Raw genomic sequence first — 19,160 nt, forward strand, 5'->3', positions numbered from 1 at the left:
AATCCAGTGCAAACTCTGAGGGTACATCCTTCAAGGTAGATAACATGAATGCAGCATCTGATGCTGTGTGGTCATATCTGGACTCAGAACCTGAATTTTGGCCTACTACAGTGTGGGGAGTGTAGTCCCTATTTCATCGGGTTGCTTTAAGTTTCAAATGAGTATATGCGTGAAGTTTCCTGTTTAGCATAGTGTTCAGCCTGTAAGGCCTTATTAAACATCTTTTCTAATCTGTTTCCTCTAAGTCAAAATCTGTGAGCTTTGGATAAGTTTTCATTCTAGTTCTTGTCCAGGGTCTTAGTCTCTGAAGCATGGAACAATGTGTGGGGGTATATGTGTGTGTGTGTAGGGGGCGTGGGGATATGTAAGAAAAAGTTACCATGAGTGGCTGCAATTTATAATGAATTCAATATGCCATAGCCTTTCTAGTAACTTGTAACTTATATAGCTGTGATCAATTGTTGGGATGCCCAAAGGAAAGCTATTCAGATACCTACAGTTATAAAACATACAGCATAAATGTTTACTAGTATGTTCACATCTGTGTCTTTCCAAATTTTTGGTGGCTTCCAGAGATCCCCCAAATTCATTTAGTCTACTTCTCTGTCTGTAGGCAGAGATTGCTCTGACCAATCTCCCGTCTAGACTGCATATGGTAGAGAGATGGACTTCAATGTATCATATCTGTGAATCTATCTTGTCACACATATGTATATATAAACACAGCTCTATAAATATCCACTTAAAAAGGTCTGGCCCAAAAACAAAATTGGAAGTATAATGATAGCATTTGCTATAGTAATAGCATTTCTGAGCATTTTCTCAGAAACAAGATCAAAAAGTTATCACAATGCCAAGAAACAGCTGAGGACTTTCCTCTTAAGCCAGAAGATTCCTTGAAACTGCTTAGGATAAAATAATATCAATAATAACTTCTTTTCCATATATTATAACTATGAAGTTAAGTTATAATTTTAGTATGTTGTATTATAACTATAAAATTAACCATCATGAGGCATTCATTTAAATTCTATGCACTCAGGGATATATTTTTGTCCAGGATTCACAGATAAAAGGATGCATGAGTGAAAAGAAATGGTTGAAATATCAAGTATAAAGTACACAGGTATTGAAAGTGAAGACATAATAACAAGAACTGCTCTTTCACTTTGCTAGCTCTGTGTTTCTGTTTATAAGACTGTGTGTGTGTGTGTGTGTGTGTGTGTGTGTGCATGCGTGCACGTGCATGCACGTGCAGAGTGGGCAACTACTCACAGCCACCATCCTGTAAACATTTGCTTTCTTAAGTCCACCCACCTCACTGGAATAAAATTATTTAAATTATTCAGCATCTGAAAGCACTAAAATGCACATGGGCCCAGTTGGCAGTTATTTTATGCCTATTAGGCCCTGCAGCCTACAATAAAGAAGGAGGGAGCTGGGCTTCTTCCAGCATCACAATGACGCACTGTTCACACATCAAAAGCTATACAACAGAGGCAGTTGATGTTTATGGGTTCCTGTTTGCATGATGCCACTTTGGTAGCTCAGCTCTGAGGTTCCCTTTGAAGGGAGAGGGAATGGAATGTGTGGAAATGTTGATAGCAAATTCCACCCTCCCTCCTCAGCAGAACTAAAGGGTGTAATTTCCAAAATGGCCTCAATCTGAAATTTAGATAACATTTGACTCTTCCCATCCCTCTGTGAGACCTCTGTCCAGAGATAGAGGAATATTCACAGAGTTCCCTGCTTTATTTCTCACATAGGACTCTGAATAATACTCAACCTGAGTATGCTTATGTTTAATGCTTTTTTATGGAAGCAAATTTGCATTGGTAATAACCAGGATATGAATCTGTTATTATGTAGTTTGCTACTCGCCCTCACCCAAAGACAGATTTCCAAAGTCTCATTGAGAAATAAAGTTTAAAAGAAATGGATGCAGGAGATGGGGCAATCCAGTTTTCTCTGCATTTCTCCTCAGGTAAAGTGAAGAATACTTGGATGCCTTTAAAGCTTATGCCCTTAGTTACTGAGTACATTAAGGTCCAGCATGTTTGTGTAGTGTGTGTGTACACACGGAGGATATGGTGAGTATTTACTACCATGCAGTCATTGATGCATTACAGTTTATAGAGTCAAACTCATCATTCATACAAGTAATATATTCGTACAAATTGGACAGAGTAAGGAGAAGAGCCACAAAAATGATTGAAGGGGTGAAGGCCCTAACATACGAGGTGAGATTAAAAGAATGTAGTGTGTGTAGCTCCGTGAAGCTGCTGCTAAGGAGCTATGGTATCACAGCCTCTGCCTCAGGGCTGTAAACCCCCAAAGAGGAATTTTCAGGCTAGTAAAAGGGGCATTACTGAGAAGGAAATGAGCAGAGAGGAGTTGTCTGCATATCAGGGAAAAAAGTTTGTTGGAGTAGAAGCTATTAAGCAGCAGAATTACGTCCCCAGGGAGACAGTGGAGTCTGTGACCCCATTACAGGAGTCATAAAAGCCTGGCGGGATGGTCCAGTTCCCCAATATGCTGTAGGGAGAGACTCCTCCCAGCCCCTTGGAGACCTCAAGGGGATGCGGGATGGAGTGCTACTCCTCCATTTCTTACCATTTATGGTTCCAGTTTGGTGCTGAGATGAATATTGAAGGCAGGATGCCCCACTGCCCGGATCTGATGCCAAGGCTAGATTTTATAATGTTCTGATAGATACTTAGGTATTATCATCAGACTCTTTTATTAAGCTTTTGATATATCTAGGTGAAATATAACCCCTAGGTTGTTTTGGAAACAGCATCATTTGACACACACTTTAATCTGGAGGCATTTCCCCCAATATTTTTTAAAATGTGCATGTATGTTCTGTGGGGAGTTGGGTAGGAAATGAACCTGTTTGAACTGCAGTTCATCTCAAAGTTAACTGTTTTTATGCAGCCTATGTTCTGTGTGTGCGTGCCAAATCTACAGCCACACTAATGGAATATTAATATATTCTTATGAGGCGGACAGATCGAGGTTTGAAAGGAAATAAAATAAAATAAAATAAAATAAAATAAAATAAAATAAAATAAAATAAAAAGAACAAATTAAAGAAATTGGAGCCAGTTAGATTGTGGGGTCGCAGCCACAACCCCCCGGGGGAAGGACAGGGGGAAAGAGAGGCAGTGCTTTCTCTTTATCTTGCGAGCAATTACTGGCAATTTGTTCTGGCCAGTAAAACTTCTGATATTATCATGGTTGCTGAGTAATTTATCATCAAAGTTTAATGTGAAAACAGGTGACTGTGTAATCACCAATCTAGGAACAGAAATAGAATCGTTATTATTTCTGCCTGAAGAGAGAGATTTTTTTTTTCTGTCAATTGACTTAACGGCCAAAAGGCTGTTCATCATATCACCATGAATTATAAAACCTCTATTAAATATTCATAAAAGTTTTGAAATGAATGTGTGATAGAGATGAAAGCTGGGCTAATTTAAATACCTACCAGACCTGTCTTAATTACAGAGGTAAAATGAGATATAAAAATTATAGCAGCAAAGAAAAAAAACTTGAAACAGTTCATTCCATACATTATAGAAAATGCCTTTGCAAGCCACTGTACACAAAGACAGGAGCTCACTGGGCAGCATTGATTTCCATCTCCCTTAAAGCATTTCTGAAATGTAGTTGGTGATGTCTTTCTTCTACAGGAAATAGAAGGGAAGCGTCTATGAAACTTTAGGCCAAATGATTTGTGCTGACTCTCTCCGAAATGTAAATAAAAATCCTAACTGTAGAAGCACATCCATTTGCACCTGTTCAAGTCCTTAGGGAAAAAAAAATCATATGAAGCTGAATAGAAGTCAGGATGTGACCAAAAGAATGCAATAACAAGTTTCTCTAATTTTTCGTACTATGATTGTGTGCATTTCATGGACCTGTGAAAACAACACATAATTTGTTTTGTTTTGTTTTGTTTTAAGCTTGGACTATTACAACCTCTGCCATCTTAAGAGGGACATTCTCCAGAGGTGGTAGAACAATTCTAGGAGAATCAATCAGAAGCCAAGATATATTCATGTTCCCAAATAATCTCAATCATAATTTGCTAAGCAAAGGCATTCTCTGTTCCTCCACAGATCAGGATAATAGGAATGCAGTTATAATTCTGATCTTCTGTCTTCAGGCAAATATCAAACCTGACATTAAGGGCTACAGTATTTGTGAATTGATCATTAGTACCTAATTTATATATATCTCAAGGTGATCCTGTGTTCTCAAATATTTTTTTTAACTGAACACAGATGTTTTGATGGGCATAAAGAGGGAAAGAAAAAAAGGATACTTTCAGGGGGCATAGGTCTATGTTGTATCATGATGGACTCTCAGGCTAAAAGTCAGGTACCAGCTGGCTTGACCTTGAACAAGGTGCTTCACCTTGCTGAGTCCCAGCATTGACATCTGTAAAATGAGGGGATTAATTTGGTGGTGGCTAAAGACCCATCCAACTCTAAAATTCTGTGAGTCTACAATTATAAATAGGATGATAAGATGCTCTCCTGCTCTTAGGCTGCCACCCAGGAGAATGAATTCCAGTTTTAATTTCCTTTTTGGTGATAGGAAATCTGAAGACAGGCAAGGTTAAATGACCCACCCGGAGGCCCAGAGCAATCAGTGATGGAATCACAGCCTCAGCTCACAGCCCTGGTTCCTGGCTTCCAGTTTTATCAGCTTATTGAGACTGAGTCTTTTAGGATGTTTGTTAGCATCTTATTGGCTTATTCATATTGACATCCTGGATGGTACCATTGATTCAGGGGAGATGCTCTATTTTTTAAATATTTCATAAATAGATATTGCTTGTTCAATGAAATTTTAGATTCCTTAGCAGGCGTGCGCGCGCACGCACACACACACACACACACACACATTGCTTTGCCTTATTTAATTTTATTTAATGCCCCATTATCACAAATAATCTGGAAAAATTTAAATTGAAAAACACAGGAACAATATCAGTAAAATCCAAGGAGGACATTATTTTGGGCTGTGAGTTTACTGAGAAGTATAAAAGAAACAGATGGTAAAAATACATATTTCTCTCTTCCTTTACCTTTCTTCCCTTCTTTTCTTCTTCAAATATTTTTACTTTCACTTAATTTTTTAATTTCTTTCTTCTATTTTTGAAATGTCTTTCTCATTAGTCTGCCAATAGCCTTTCTGAGCATTGCTTAGCACCTCTGGTCATTTTCTTAACCAAACCACTCTATCTCTAGAAGCACCTCAGTATGCTAGGGGCTGGCTTCCAATAGCAAAGACGCCAAAAGTCAGCCCCTAATGACAGTTAACTTTTAATGGCTTGTAAAAATAAATATACCATTACCCAGATCAGTCCTGAGCCAGAGTCGTGTATTTTTGTTTTTTATGGAAGACAGGTAACTCCAGCTTCAGGTTGAGATTTAATTCCTAGGTCAGAGTGTTTTAAGGAGGGGAAGAGGAAGGAAAAAGACCAAAGAAAAGAAGCAGAGAAAGGAGACAAAGGATGCCACTGAGACACACTGGGATGGGCTTTGTAATGACAATGACTGCAAATGTGCACAGCGGGTGTAAACTGTGGACATGGCACACCATCAATTCTCTAGTTTCATATTCACGTGCTCTATATGTGCACTCCTAATTATTAGAAATTTAATCCCATTTTTTTTTATTTCAGAAGAATCTTCATCTTACACACATTCTCATACCCAGATAAGATTCCAGGACCTCCATGGCCAAAGGTTGCTTGATGTATGGCCTTTGATATAATGGTTAAATTACCTATTGCATAACACACACGCGTGTGCACACACACATGCACACACACACACACACAACCTCCAAAACTTAGCAGCTTAAAACAACACCCATTTCTTATTTCTTATGATTTGTGGCTTGATTGTGGCTATGATTTGGGAGCTGCACTCACTTGAGCAGCTCCCCTGATCTGCTCAAGATGATGTTGTATCTACAGTTACCTGGGGGGTTCAAGTGTGATGAATCTTACATGATAGTTCACTACATTATGCATGGCTGGCAATTAGTGCTGGTTGTCTGGACAAACAAACAAACGAAAACATGGTTCTCTTCCATACAGATTTTCCATGTACCGTTGGCTTCTCACAGCATGGCAATGGGTTACCAAGAGCACTAAAGCCCAGAAGCTTCTGTCCCTTTTTAGGCTGAAGCCTTGAATTAGCACATTGCCACTTCTACCATATTCCATTGGTTAAAGCAAGTTACAAAGTAAGCCCAGGTTCAAGTGTGGGGACTAGACAGGGTGTGATGCACAGTTCACTACCTCTACAGTGGGCTCCCTGACAGAACTGGGAGGTGCCATGAACTCCTCTATCCCAAGTATAGGATGGAATCTGGAGAATTCAACTCATTCAAGCAACTCTCTTCCAGGCAAGATATACATTAGAATGCATGTCTCATTCTACTCTCTACAAACATGTTATATTAACCAAAACAGCTTTTAACTGGTGGCCAATTTCCAACATCTCTTTCTTTTGTGGAGATTAAAAAGACTGGAAAAAAAAAAAAAAAAGGTTAGAGAGGGAGGGAGCCAAAACATAAAAGACTCTTAAAAACTGAGAACAAACTGAGGGTTGATGGGGGGTGGGAGGGAGGGAAGTGTGGGTGATGGGTATTGAGGAGGGCACCTGTTGGGATGAGTACTGGGTGTTGTATGGAAACCAATTTGAAAATAAATTTTATATTTTAAAAAAAAGTCTGGATAATGACCTTCCTAAAATAGTTCTTCCTATACTTGGCAACATAGGTTGGGTCTATATGTATAATTTGGTTTAGAAAAATATAGTTGAAGACTACATTTAACAACAGGTTGCTAATTACTTTTGAAATAATGACAACTTCATTATTTTTTTTCAAAACTCAACTTTTGGGAAGGCAGTCCCAAAAGATTTGTAAAGATTTGACTTGTTTAACTTCTTCTGAGTGTCTATTTAAGACTATTCAGTAATGTTTGTCAACTCTGAGTCAATTTTTTCTTTCACCTACAAATTTCTAAGACATGTACAAGCAGCAGGCTGCCTTCTTCCTGTAAAAAAACAAGTAGGCCCTCTTAGGTTCTACTTTGAAACACTGGCTGGGGTCACTTTATCACAGAAATGATACTTAGCTGAGGGCTCAGAACAAAAGGGTGTCTGAATTTACTGCCACTCATTTTTAACTACCTACTTCATCCACTGAGGTCTTTTATCAGCCTGCCTGAGGGTTGGGAGTCGAGTTTTATCTCAGATGGCACCTACAAGAGCCAGAAAATGAGGGAGCTGATGTTGAGGAAACTTGATGTGAATGGATACTATGCTGTGTTCTTGGATATAATTACTTATTGATGCTGCAAACCACCATATTATTACACCACATACAAGCTGAGATCTCATTGTCATTGAACTTCAAGTCACTGAACTACAAATGATCTTTTTTAGATTCTTTTGACTATTGTTCTAACCCTGAGCCAAAATCACTCTTGCTGTGATTTCCTCCTATTATTCTTAATTCTACCACTTAGGGAGATAATATTTCATTTTCTCACCTTCATACCTCTAATCTCTTATCTACTCTTACCTCATGATTTTGTCTTGTATTTAATAAAGAAATTATAAAAATTCCAGATGGGAACTTCTTTAGCTGTCAAAGGCCAAAACTCCCACCCAGGCACAGTTAAGTAAGCCCATAGTTACTGCCTGCTACACTGGGTGACTGGTAGTCCCTTGGGCCCATAGTCCAATCCAGATATTGCCTCTCTTATCTGCTCCCCTTATAGTAAAACAATTCAATTTTTCTATATCCATTGTACCAGATTCCTCACTTCGCAATCTGTCTTCAATCTATTCCATTTGAGCTCAATCTTTCACTGCACCCAAAGTCAACTATTCAATGTCAGTAACACACTCCATCACGACAAATCCAAGGACCACTTCTCTGTCCTTATTTAAAATTGTAACAGCCTTTTACTTAGTTTCCTATCCTTTGTTCTTGGGACATTTTTTGTAGTAGTAAGGAAAGCTTTAGAGATACCATATTCTCCTGGACATTTTCCTATTCCACTGGCAACCACCGCTGGCATCCATTTGCTTGTTACTCATTTATTGCCTGATCTCCAAAAACCAGAGTGCTCCAAACATCAATCCCAGGTCCACTTCACTTTTAGATTTTAATTTTAATTTCTGGTAAAACATGAAGCTATAAAAAACTCACATTGTACTATAAAACATAACTAAAAGTAACATTTTGTATTCCATGCCTCCCCAACTCCCAACTCCCAACTCCACTCTCCAGAGCGATGGATCAACTTTCAACTTTTAACGGTTTCTTATGGCAGTTACCTCCATCTTTTTAAACATTCATCTTACAACTTTTAGATTTAACAATTTTAAATATTATATATTTACATTTCCTCATGGAAGATAGTTATTTCACCTTCTTACTCAATTTCCCTTTTTATTTCCTATCTTTCTCAAGAATTATATTTTAAAAGGTTACTTTATTTTTATCATTATATTCATTGTCACTATTAAATAGTGCTGAACCAAGTAGTATACCAGCATACCAATGGTAGTTTCTGTACCATTGTTTTTTTCTGGTGCCATTTACCTGATCATTGTTCTTTCATTGTCTTAGTTTTCTGTATTTTTTTCCTTTGTTGATTTCCCCCCAAATTTTCCAATGGAATGATTAAATAATTATTAAATTATTAATATATCCTTCTGTAGAAATTGCAGCTACACTTACAGCCCTTCCCCTTGTTGATGGTGTCTGCCCCAGTAGGAAATACAGTAGCAGGGTTCCATACTTCATACAATTTTACCCCCACCTCATCATGACATTGTAATATTCTTCACAATAAGAGCTGTATTTTGGAGCCCATTAATGACAATTTAAATAAGAGGAAAAAAAAACTTGTTATAAGCAATCTCAACTAAAGAGGGTTGTATGGAATGGGCCACTGGGTCAATATGTCAAGAGAGTGTAAGAGTCACACTATGAATATTTTCTTTATATGAAAGTGGTACTGGCCTTGTGTGGATAACTATATCTTTACAGTTCTCTTTGTAACAAATTCAATATAAAAACACACATGTTAAAGTATTCAGCAATGACTTTTGGGTTGTGGTGATGATAACAGTAATGGTATTGGACAAGATGAGGAACACTGGGAATTTAGGGTTACCACATGTGTAGGTGAAGGGTGCTTGCATGGCTTTGACTTTCTCAGTTTTCAGGTTAATATGTAGACTCAGGTAGTCTGGATAAAGAAAAAAGTTAAAATGTGAATATACGAACAGTTATGTGAGAAGAAATACTTTGAACACTAATGTCTTCCAGAGGAAAGAACAAGATCACTGTATAGAAGAGAAATAAGTGTGCCATTCTTAGACATGTATTTTGTTTGAGAAAAAAACACAACACAATAATAATCAGGACTATCACAGACTCTCCTCTTTACTTTGCTCCACAATCATCATTCTTTCCACCAACCCAAAATGAAAAACTAACTTTTACCATGTTTAGTTGTGTTATAAAAAGGACCAGAAAAGTGAGATGGTATTTCATAGGGTTTCACTGGTGCCATTATAACATGTTAATTTTTTCTGAATATCTTTAACATGCATATATTTCTGGGTTCACAGAAAATGAACTATAAGAACACTAGCTGTACTGTTACATATTTATATGTACTATAAATAACAGAGATCATTAACAAATATTATAAAGTATAAAAGTATATAAGCAATGTCCTTTACTTTGTAATCTATTGTGACCTCACTTAAGCAGCATCAGGGCAAAAGTGCCAAATTGTGGAAAATTGGTCTTATCGGGAGCTAGGAATGCTCCAGGGCCACTGGAATTCATAATTTGGGCCTCTTACAAGGCTGGAAAGAGGATAGACTAACTTTCCACCACCCCATGATATGGCCAGCTTTATTATTTCTCAGTTACAGAAAGACCACTCCTTTTCTCTCTGGTGTGGCACCGAACAAAAAGTAGAGAGTTTCCTGTTGCTGCCCTAACATAGCACCCCAAACAAGAGATAAACAGATTGCCATGCACAGACATAACCAAAGCAGACTGAGATTCACTGCAATAACTTGAAATTCACCAAACACACATGACTACAGAAAAATTCTCTGTGCTAGCATGGGGATTAGGGCAGGAGAGATGGTGAATATTATGGAAAGACTAAAGAGAAGTCAGACAATCCCAGGCCCTAGTCCACTCCAATTCTAGTGAGGAGAAATGGCAGACACACATAAAATAGTAGGGAAAGCCACACAGGTTCCAATATCAAATACCAAATGGATGGTATTCTCCAAAGAGAGAGATGGTGAGGACAGGATCAGCTGAGTTGGGGTCATCAAGAAGTTGAGGGAAGCATAACTTATAAGAGGAAGAATGACTGAAGCTGGGTCTTACAGAGAGTGTGGGCTTAAATGGATAGAATGCAGGAGAAGGAACATTCCAGACAGAAAGATCTGGAAACAAAGATTTAAGTAGGGAGTAGATGCAATATCTGATGAAGAGATGGAACCAATTTAAACAGTGAAAGGGACATTGGGAAGTGAGGAATCATGCATCACATTCATTCCAACTAAATGCCATTTCAAAGTTTGTATTTGGTTTATAAGTGCTAGCAAAGGCACCAGAAGGTGAGCTGGAATCCATTCTCTAGCTGCTGACCCTGAGAGGAAGAAATTTTAGGTCCTACCTGGCTTGCGTCCATCAAGGATCAATAAGAAGTGATCTGTCTTTTGTGGTCACCATATCTATACCCCATCCTATACCACTCACCCTTGACCTGGAGTCCATGGAACCATGAATGGAGGGAGTTTGGTGGAATGAGGACATTAAAAGACAAAATGAATGTAGAATAAGCATGTCTGCTTTTCTGAGAGAATAGAGAAAGTCCTTATGTTGGAGGGAAGTGAATAGACAAAATTTTCATGCTAGTTTTGGGGCATCTAAAAGAACATGATCTTTTATTTCTGATATTCTGCTGACTCCCTAAACTTAACATTTTCTCTGTTCATAGACTTTCTTCATGGCCATAGACTTGAAGAAAAGTTGGCAATGCTAATGGTCTCTTTATGAGGAAAAAAAAAATTCATTCAGTGAAAATTCCCTTTGTGCATTTGTTATTATGCTGTCACCCTTTCAGTCTTTAATAAGTGATGCAAGGTAAAAGGCTTCTTTTTGTAGAGTCCACTTGGGCATCTATGGTAATCAGCTAACTATTGTTCATTGAGTACCCCTTAACTGCACTGCAATGGGTCAAGCACTTTGGAGGCACATATAAAACTCTATCTCTGCTCTCAAACACCTCACTAATTCTTAGGAAGCTGGGATCATTAATTTAGATAATTTTGTGGCATCATTTGAAAAATGTATATATTAGAGAGAAGTATTTTCAGAGTTGATAGAAGATCAATTGATAAAGATCCTTTCCATTTGGAGAAGTCAGGAAAGGTATCATAGAAATTATTCTGAAGATGAATGATAAAGGATATGTGATGGAATAAGCTTGAGAAGATTCAGATTGCATGCAGCAGATGCACCAGGTACAAGGGGAAGCTGCGTGACTGGGCAGTGAGGATGCTGGGTATGTTGGTTAGGAATCAGAACAAATTACATGGTACTGACCTCTATTTGTAAAACACTTACTTTTTTGCTAAGTCCTGTGATATATGCTTTTAATATACTGTCAATTTAATTATCCCAATACATATATTAGTTAAAAAATAGTAATATTCTCTAACATTCATCACACCTTTAGATCCTCCAGTCTCAGTCCTCAGGAATTACTCATTTGTAGTGGACATGGATATAGACTCATGCCCCAGATGATTCGCCCAAACCAATCGTGATACTCCCTTTTCACCCTTGCCAGTAATTGGTTTGGGGATGCAAAGGCCTAAGATAATTTGTACCAATAATTAGAAGGAGATCATATTTGGAAGCTTCTAGCAACAAAGTTTTTTGCTGTTAGGTAAAGCAAGGGAAGCTTGCCTCTCTTTTGTAGAGGACACAAACAAGAATGTGTGCTTTGCAGATGATGCTAAAAGCTCCTTGGGATGAGAGAGGAAGCCAGTGTATGGTCAGAGCTCACATATACTGGGGAGATGCAAAAGAACACAGAAAAAGGGAACTAAGCCCTAGTTGCATCAGCCATGCTGCTTATGCTCAACTACCTGTCAGGGATCAAACAATGGTTTTCCAGACTTAAGGGCATTGGAACCTTCTTGAAACCCGAAGCTAAAAGTATTCTAACACAGAATTTAATTCTCATGGCAACTCAATTAAGCATATACTAACACAATCCCCCCTTTGCAGATGAAGAAACCAAGACACAAAGAGATTGAAAAACTTGTCTAGAGGCATAAAATTGCTAAATACTGGAGCCAGGATTTTAAATAAGAACATGTGAATCCAGAGGACATAGTCTTATTTCCTATACTATCCAGTTTCAGGAAGGACGTAAGTAATATCCTTCTACAGATGAGGAATTTCAGACCCAACACCATCTACCAGCTATAAACCCAGCTGTGTCAAAAACAATAATTTTAAGCTCGACTTCTAGACTGCCACTTCAGACAATGACCACCAGTATGATGTCAGTAATGGTGCTACTACCTGATGTTTTGCAGACTTTATGTGTCAGACATTGATCTAATCTCTTTATAAATGTTGACTTACTTAGTCTTTCCACAAACCTTATATGGCATTCTCTATTATTCTCTCCACTTTAGAAATAAATACACTGCACTAAATAATAAATTAATTTAGAAATTAATTCTCACATTCATTGGCATCCAGAACAACCATGTCCTGAGCACTATATCCAGAGTTTTGCAGTCATTATCTTGAACTGTCTCCATAACCCAATGGCAATGAAAAAAAATATTATCACCATTTTATGAATAAGGAAACTGAAGCACTGAGTTCAGTAACTTGAAGAACACACAGCTTGTAAACACAAGGATTAAATTCAACCAAGTCTGTCTGTCTCCAAGTTTCCTCCATTATTGCCTCAAGCTTCCATGAAAATGGAGCATGAAGTACAGGCATCTTGGGAGCCCGGGCTCTTGGCCTTCTGGACTCTGCTTTGGAAAACCCCACTTCTCAGCTTTACCTGGGACAGCTTTACCTGGGACACTCTGAGCTGCAGAAAGTGTACTTGCTATAGCCCCACTGATCCTTACTTATCTGGAGATCCCTGGGGGCCTGGCTCTCAGAGGGAGAGCCCTGGACATGCGCCTCAGTTTTAATGAAATTGGACATGTGAGGAGAGGAGCTTTCCTTGTGGTGTTTCTGTATTTCTTCATCTGGCCCTAGGTTACACACAGAATCAGAATGGCGCAAGTCAACATTTCTACAGAGGGAAGAAAAAGAGGTCAGTAGAATTGCTTCTGCATTTCCAAAGGTCTGTGACTTGGACAAGTTTTTATTCTGGTGCTCATCTGATCCGTGTCAGCTCACCTTCTCTGTGGATGTGCACTGGCAGTTTGGTGGCCGATATTTACTTTGACAAGACTCTGTTTCCTAGTGAGCACAGAGATTTAGTGCAGCAAAAGAAATTTGTGCTGCCGACCGCATGCTGACACTGTTTCTCATCTATACAACTTTTCAGCCTGTCAGAATATGAGGGATGAACCTCAAAAATTATCTGCTATGACTAATAAAGCTGGAATGTGCATCATTCTGTGATCTTAATTATCCTTTGATGGTTTTGGAGGATTTCGTGTAAAAGGGAAGATCATATCTCAAAGAGTAGAATCCTAGAATATTAGCGCTGGAAGGGACCTTAGAGATGATTCAGCCTTTCACTCTAGATACAGACAAAATGGGTTTCAGAGAAGTGCAGTGTCTTGTTTTAGTCACACATGCTATTTTAATCAGATTTCAGCTAAGACTCAAGGTCTAGCCATTGATCATCCTCCTTTCAAGTATATTATATTGTACTTCCTTTTGTCCCACAAATAATTGTGTATATAACCAAAATGCCTATGTGTTTGTTCACTGAATAACACGATGGGCTCAGGTAGCACGTGAAAGATGATGCATTGTGTCAATGAACTGGGGAGAATAAGGGCAAATGGGTCCAATAGGGCATATACAAGGTGGTCTACCACAATTTGTTATTTCTCTTTCTCTCATTCTCTCTGTCTCTGTCTCTCTCTCCTGCTCTTTCACAAGAAATACCTCAATTATCTAAACATTACTTCTTCTGATGTTTTAACCATAAAAACAGTTGAACACTGAGAAAAAAACACCAATAATCATACATTTTATATAATAAAAATAAAACTTTCACTGATACCTATTTAATTTTATTAGACCAACAAGTTAACTATCTTGGGTATCCTATCTTCTTATTAAAGCCCATTAGAGGTCTGTGTTTAACCAGACATTTGGGAGGTGCAAGATGATATAAGCTACTAGCAAGAAGAAAGTTTTAAAGAAGTAGTGGGCAGTGTGACACTTCCAAGAAAGCCCAATACAGGACCAAATTACACAAAAATATAACTGCTTATCTCATGCAGTATGTGGAGAGAGGCAGTCCCTTTCTCTGTAGTAAGGCATTTTATCACTACACAAAAACTCATGTTTGTAATATTAAGCATTCATCACCAACAGCTAAACTGTGATGTTTGGGTTATGTTTAAGAAGGTAGGAAAGTAGATAGCTCTTTCCCACTTCTCTCTAAAAAGAGAGAGAGAGAGAGAGAGAGAGAGAGAGAGAGAGAGAGAGAGAGAGAGGACAATTTGAATGATCAGTGTCATTTATTTGGAAAAAATTAAACTTTTTTCAGATTACTTATTTTTTGGTTATTACTGCAACTAGTATAATGCTAAACACTATTAACCCGTCAGAATAGTCAGAGGGCTGAAGAAGGATATCTGAAGAGAATCTGAGAATTTTTGTCTCTTGGATATTGGGTAAATGTACCATAAGGCTCTTTTTTTTTTTTTTTTTTTTTTTGGTTAAATTTAATGAAAGAACATAGTTAATTTTCTTTATTCTTCTACCTCCTCTTTTAGTGAAATTCTGTTGGTGCCCACTGTGTGAACAGGTCCTGACTTGCCCAAACCTAGTGGTAGGACTTTGGGAACATTGCATTAGAAAGGTGACATTTTTTTTTAAACAAGAATCTCTGATCTCTGAGAGAGATTTCCATTCTCGTGCTGTAGGACCACAAATAAATGTCATATTTCTGAAAATGTGTGAGTGTGTAGCCCAAGTGAATATAAATTAAGCACTGATTTCCTTATTTACTATGTGAAAAACAATGATGCCCTATTGATAAAACATTAAACCTATATAATGTTTGTATTGGATTCTCTTGGAGTTTCTTGAAGTTGACTCCACAAATCAGTTATGCAATTTTCTTAACCTCAAACTTAATTTTGTGGGTGAAGAGGCAGCAGTCTCTTGTTTGTTTGAGCTTCCTGGAAGGACAGAAGCTTATGAAGACATTTAATTGCTCCAATTCATGCTAGTGTCTAAAGTTTGACATGTACTTTGAAAAATGCTTAAGGCTTCAGGGGGACTCTGGAAAGATGATGAAGAAGTGCCAGGATTCTGTTCTACCACTGAGACAATTGGTCTGGCGGAATCTGCCTGATGTATGACTTCAGAACTCTGGGGTTTACTGAAGCCTTCCAACTTCCAAGGAAAGCCTCTAGTGGTAAACTGTGGTTATTTCAGTCCATTTTAACTCCCCTCAGAAGCAACTACCCATCCCCCACCCTTCAGCCCTATGGCAGGCAGCTGTGCACATGCTCCGAGAGCAGCTTGCACACAGTTTATAGGAGGCAGGGTGTACAATAAGGATGTGGTCCTCCGAATGTCAGGAATTTGTGTTCTGATCGCTGATCACTGCTTTTAACAATGGAGGTGTGGACAAAGAGATGGGCAGCCATTGCTGCACCCATTCCCATTGTCATAAGCCCCTCCTCCTCAGGCTAAAGCAATTTCTGGGGGATTTGTAGGGATGGTGCCTTTTTTCTCTTCTTCATTCTTCTTTTAGTTACCGGATATTGAATAATAGCACACTGAAAGGAAACTACATATATGCGAGAAATTTGAAAGTCACTGTACAAGTCCACAGGAAGATGCAGGCTCAGAAAAGACCCAAGGAGACCTTAAGTTTACACTTCAGTCTGATCCTCTGCATAGACACAACCACAGAAACAAACAACACAAAATAGCAATTCCTTTGAAAGGGAAATAAGCAGACAACCAGAGTTAACATATTATTAAACTCAAATGCTTGGTTTTCAACAACAACACAATCACAAGTTATACAAAGAAGCAGATAAGTATGGCCTATTCAGTGCAAAAACAATAGATCAACTGGAATGCCCCTGAGAAAGACCAAATAGTGGGCTTACCAGATATTTTCCATAATAGACCCTATGGTATACCACAAATTAAATCTTAGTAAAATTTAAAAGATAGACTTCATTCAAAGTAACTTCTCCAGTCACAATAGGATAAAATTAGAAGTCAATAACAAGGAAAACCAGAAAATTTAAATTTTTGTGGAAATTAAACAACATACTCAAAAAAAAATGAATCAGAGAAGAAATCATGATGGAAGTTAGAAAACACTTAGAGAGAAATGAAAATGAAAATACAAAGTATTAAAACTTATGGGATAAAAAGAAGGCATTGCTAAGGGAGGAATTTATAGCCATAAATGCTTACTTTAAAAAACAACCAAAAAAATCCTGAAATCAATTACCAACTCTAAAACTCAGGAAACTCAAAAAAGAAGAACAAACTAAATGCAAAACTAGCTAAAGAAAAGAAATAGATATTTTATACCCATATTCATACCAGCATTATTCACAATAGCTAAATCATGGAAGCAAATTAAGTACCCATGGACAGATGAAAGGATAAGCAAGATGGGGCATATACATACAGTGGGCTGTTATTCAGCCTTAAAATAGGAAGGAAATTTTGACATATGCTACTCACGGATGAACTTTGAAGACACTATGCTAAGTGAAATAAGCCACTCCCAAAATATAAATACGTACTATATAATTCCACTTATAGGATGCGTGTACATTGGTCAAAATCATAGAGACAGAAAGTAGAATGGTGGTTGCCAGGGGATGGAGGGGAGAGGGAAATGGGAAGGGGTTTTTTTGGGTATAGAGTTTCAATTTTGTAAGATGAAAAATGTCCTAGAGATGGATGGGGGTGATGGTTGTGCAACAGTGTACATAATTGTACTTAATAGAACTGAGTTATACATTAAAAAATGGTTACTATGGTAAATATTAGGTTATATGTATTTTACTACAATTTTTTTAAAGTGAAAGAAAACCATTTAAAAAAAAAAAGCTTAAGCCTTTCTATTCTGCTCTATCAAATACCAGAAATAAGAGGAAATTTTAATTCAAATGGGCCATTTTATAGATGAGCTCACTGAGGTAAATGAGTGAAAAGTAAACTACTCAACCAACAGAATCTATATTAACCATAATCTTGATGTTTAGTGCTGTGATGATTAATATAAAAGACATAATAGGTTTATAAGGCATGGTCCCTACCCTTATGAAACTTAAAATGGACCGAAATAACCACAGTCCAGTCCAGTTTGAAAGTTATGGCTACTCCATTTAACTCAATAAAAAACAGAGTATTGAGGTATTGATAGTAAAGCTCATATAACATTATATTATTGATGCTAAATATTATAAAACTTGCTTTTGTAAATACAGTTTTGTTGGAACACAGACATACCCATGTATTGTCTGTGGTTGCTTTTGCATTATAACCACAAAGTTGAGTGGTTATCACAAAGATGGTAAAGCCCCCAAGTCTAAAATATATCCCTTTATAGGAAAAGTTTACCAACTCTGACTTAATAACTTCAGCAAAGGCTTGAAAGGCCTTAGAGAAGAGCTGAAAACCAAGATAGATATTAAATACTGTCAGCATTTGGAGAGGAGAAAAGAGAAGAGAGAACATGCCTAAGAAAGAAACAATATGAATGAAGGCATGAAATAAAAACACAGGTATGAGGTAGAGATTTCTGGGTGAGAGAGAGTAGGTTTCCAATGGACAGGAGACAGGTGCTATGGAGCCAGACCACGAAAGCTGTGAGCCAGGCAGAAAAGTATCAATCATACAGGCGAGAAACAAAAAGCTGTGGAAAGATTTGGAATATGTGAATGACATAAGGAAAGTCATATTCAAAGAAGTTTAATCTAACTGAAACAGGAAGTAGAATACAGAGCTGAAAGCCACTCTGATGACTTCTCTACTAGAATTGGAGGGACTTGTGAGTCCAACCCCTCATCTTAATAATCAGATGATACTCCAGGGAAGGGAAAAGGTAAGCCAATTGGCCATCATTTGCTCTTCTGCAATTTCTTGGCAACCACTGGTCCTGCACCTCTGCTGTTCCATGGTCTGTTTTTGGGGATAGTTGGCCCCCAACTAAGAGGCCCTTTCTGTGACCCAGTGAGAACTAACTCATCCTATAATTGTTGGTTAATTGTCTCCAGGGAGGGCCATTTGGTGGAGATAAAATCATCATCATTTGACCATGTCTGATGTGAAATTTCTTTTAAACAGATTAGTAAGGGAGGAAGCAGGGGAATGAAAGAATAAAGGAAAAGGACAGTTTACTGTAGCTGTAGCAAGAGAGAAGCTGTCTCTCACATGATGACATTGACCTCAAGCCAGCTCTTCAGGGAATGGAAGGAATAAATTACCAGGATATGATTTTAGAAGTGATATCCCAGTTGAGCCAGGAGGTCTTTGCAATTAGAAGGTCATTTGTGTGGTTAACAATGTTGCCACAGCCCCAATACTGCTTTCTCTCAAGCCACAGTAGAGAAAATCATCCAAATAAGTGTGGGTTATTATTTTTTTAAAGGAAAGCTGAAGAGCATTTACTTAGTCCTTAGTGGTGTAGCAGGCAATGTGGAATATCTTTCATCTAAATGAAAAATTGGAAACATAACTTTTATGCCTAGATACTATCAGGGAAATCAAGATATTAATATACAGGCTGAGAGCAAATGAAACTGAAATGAATTCTCTCCTTTTATTTAATGGCTGAGGTTGGGATTTTTTTTTTTCCAGTGGAA

The sequence above is a fragment of the Panthera tigris genome, chromosome D3 (genome assembly GCF_018350195.1).
Source record: "Panthera tigris isolate Pti1 chromosome D3, P.tigris_Pti1_mat1.1, whole genome shotgun sequence".
Taxonomy (NCBI): Eukaryota; Metazoa; Chordata; class Mammalia; order Carnivora; family Felidae; genus Panthera; species Panthera tigris.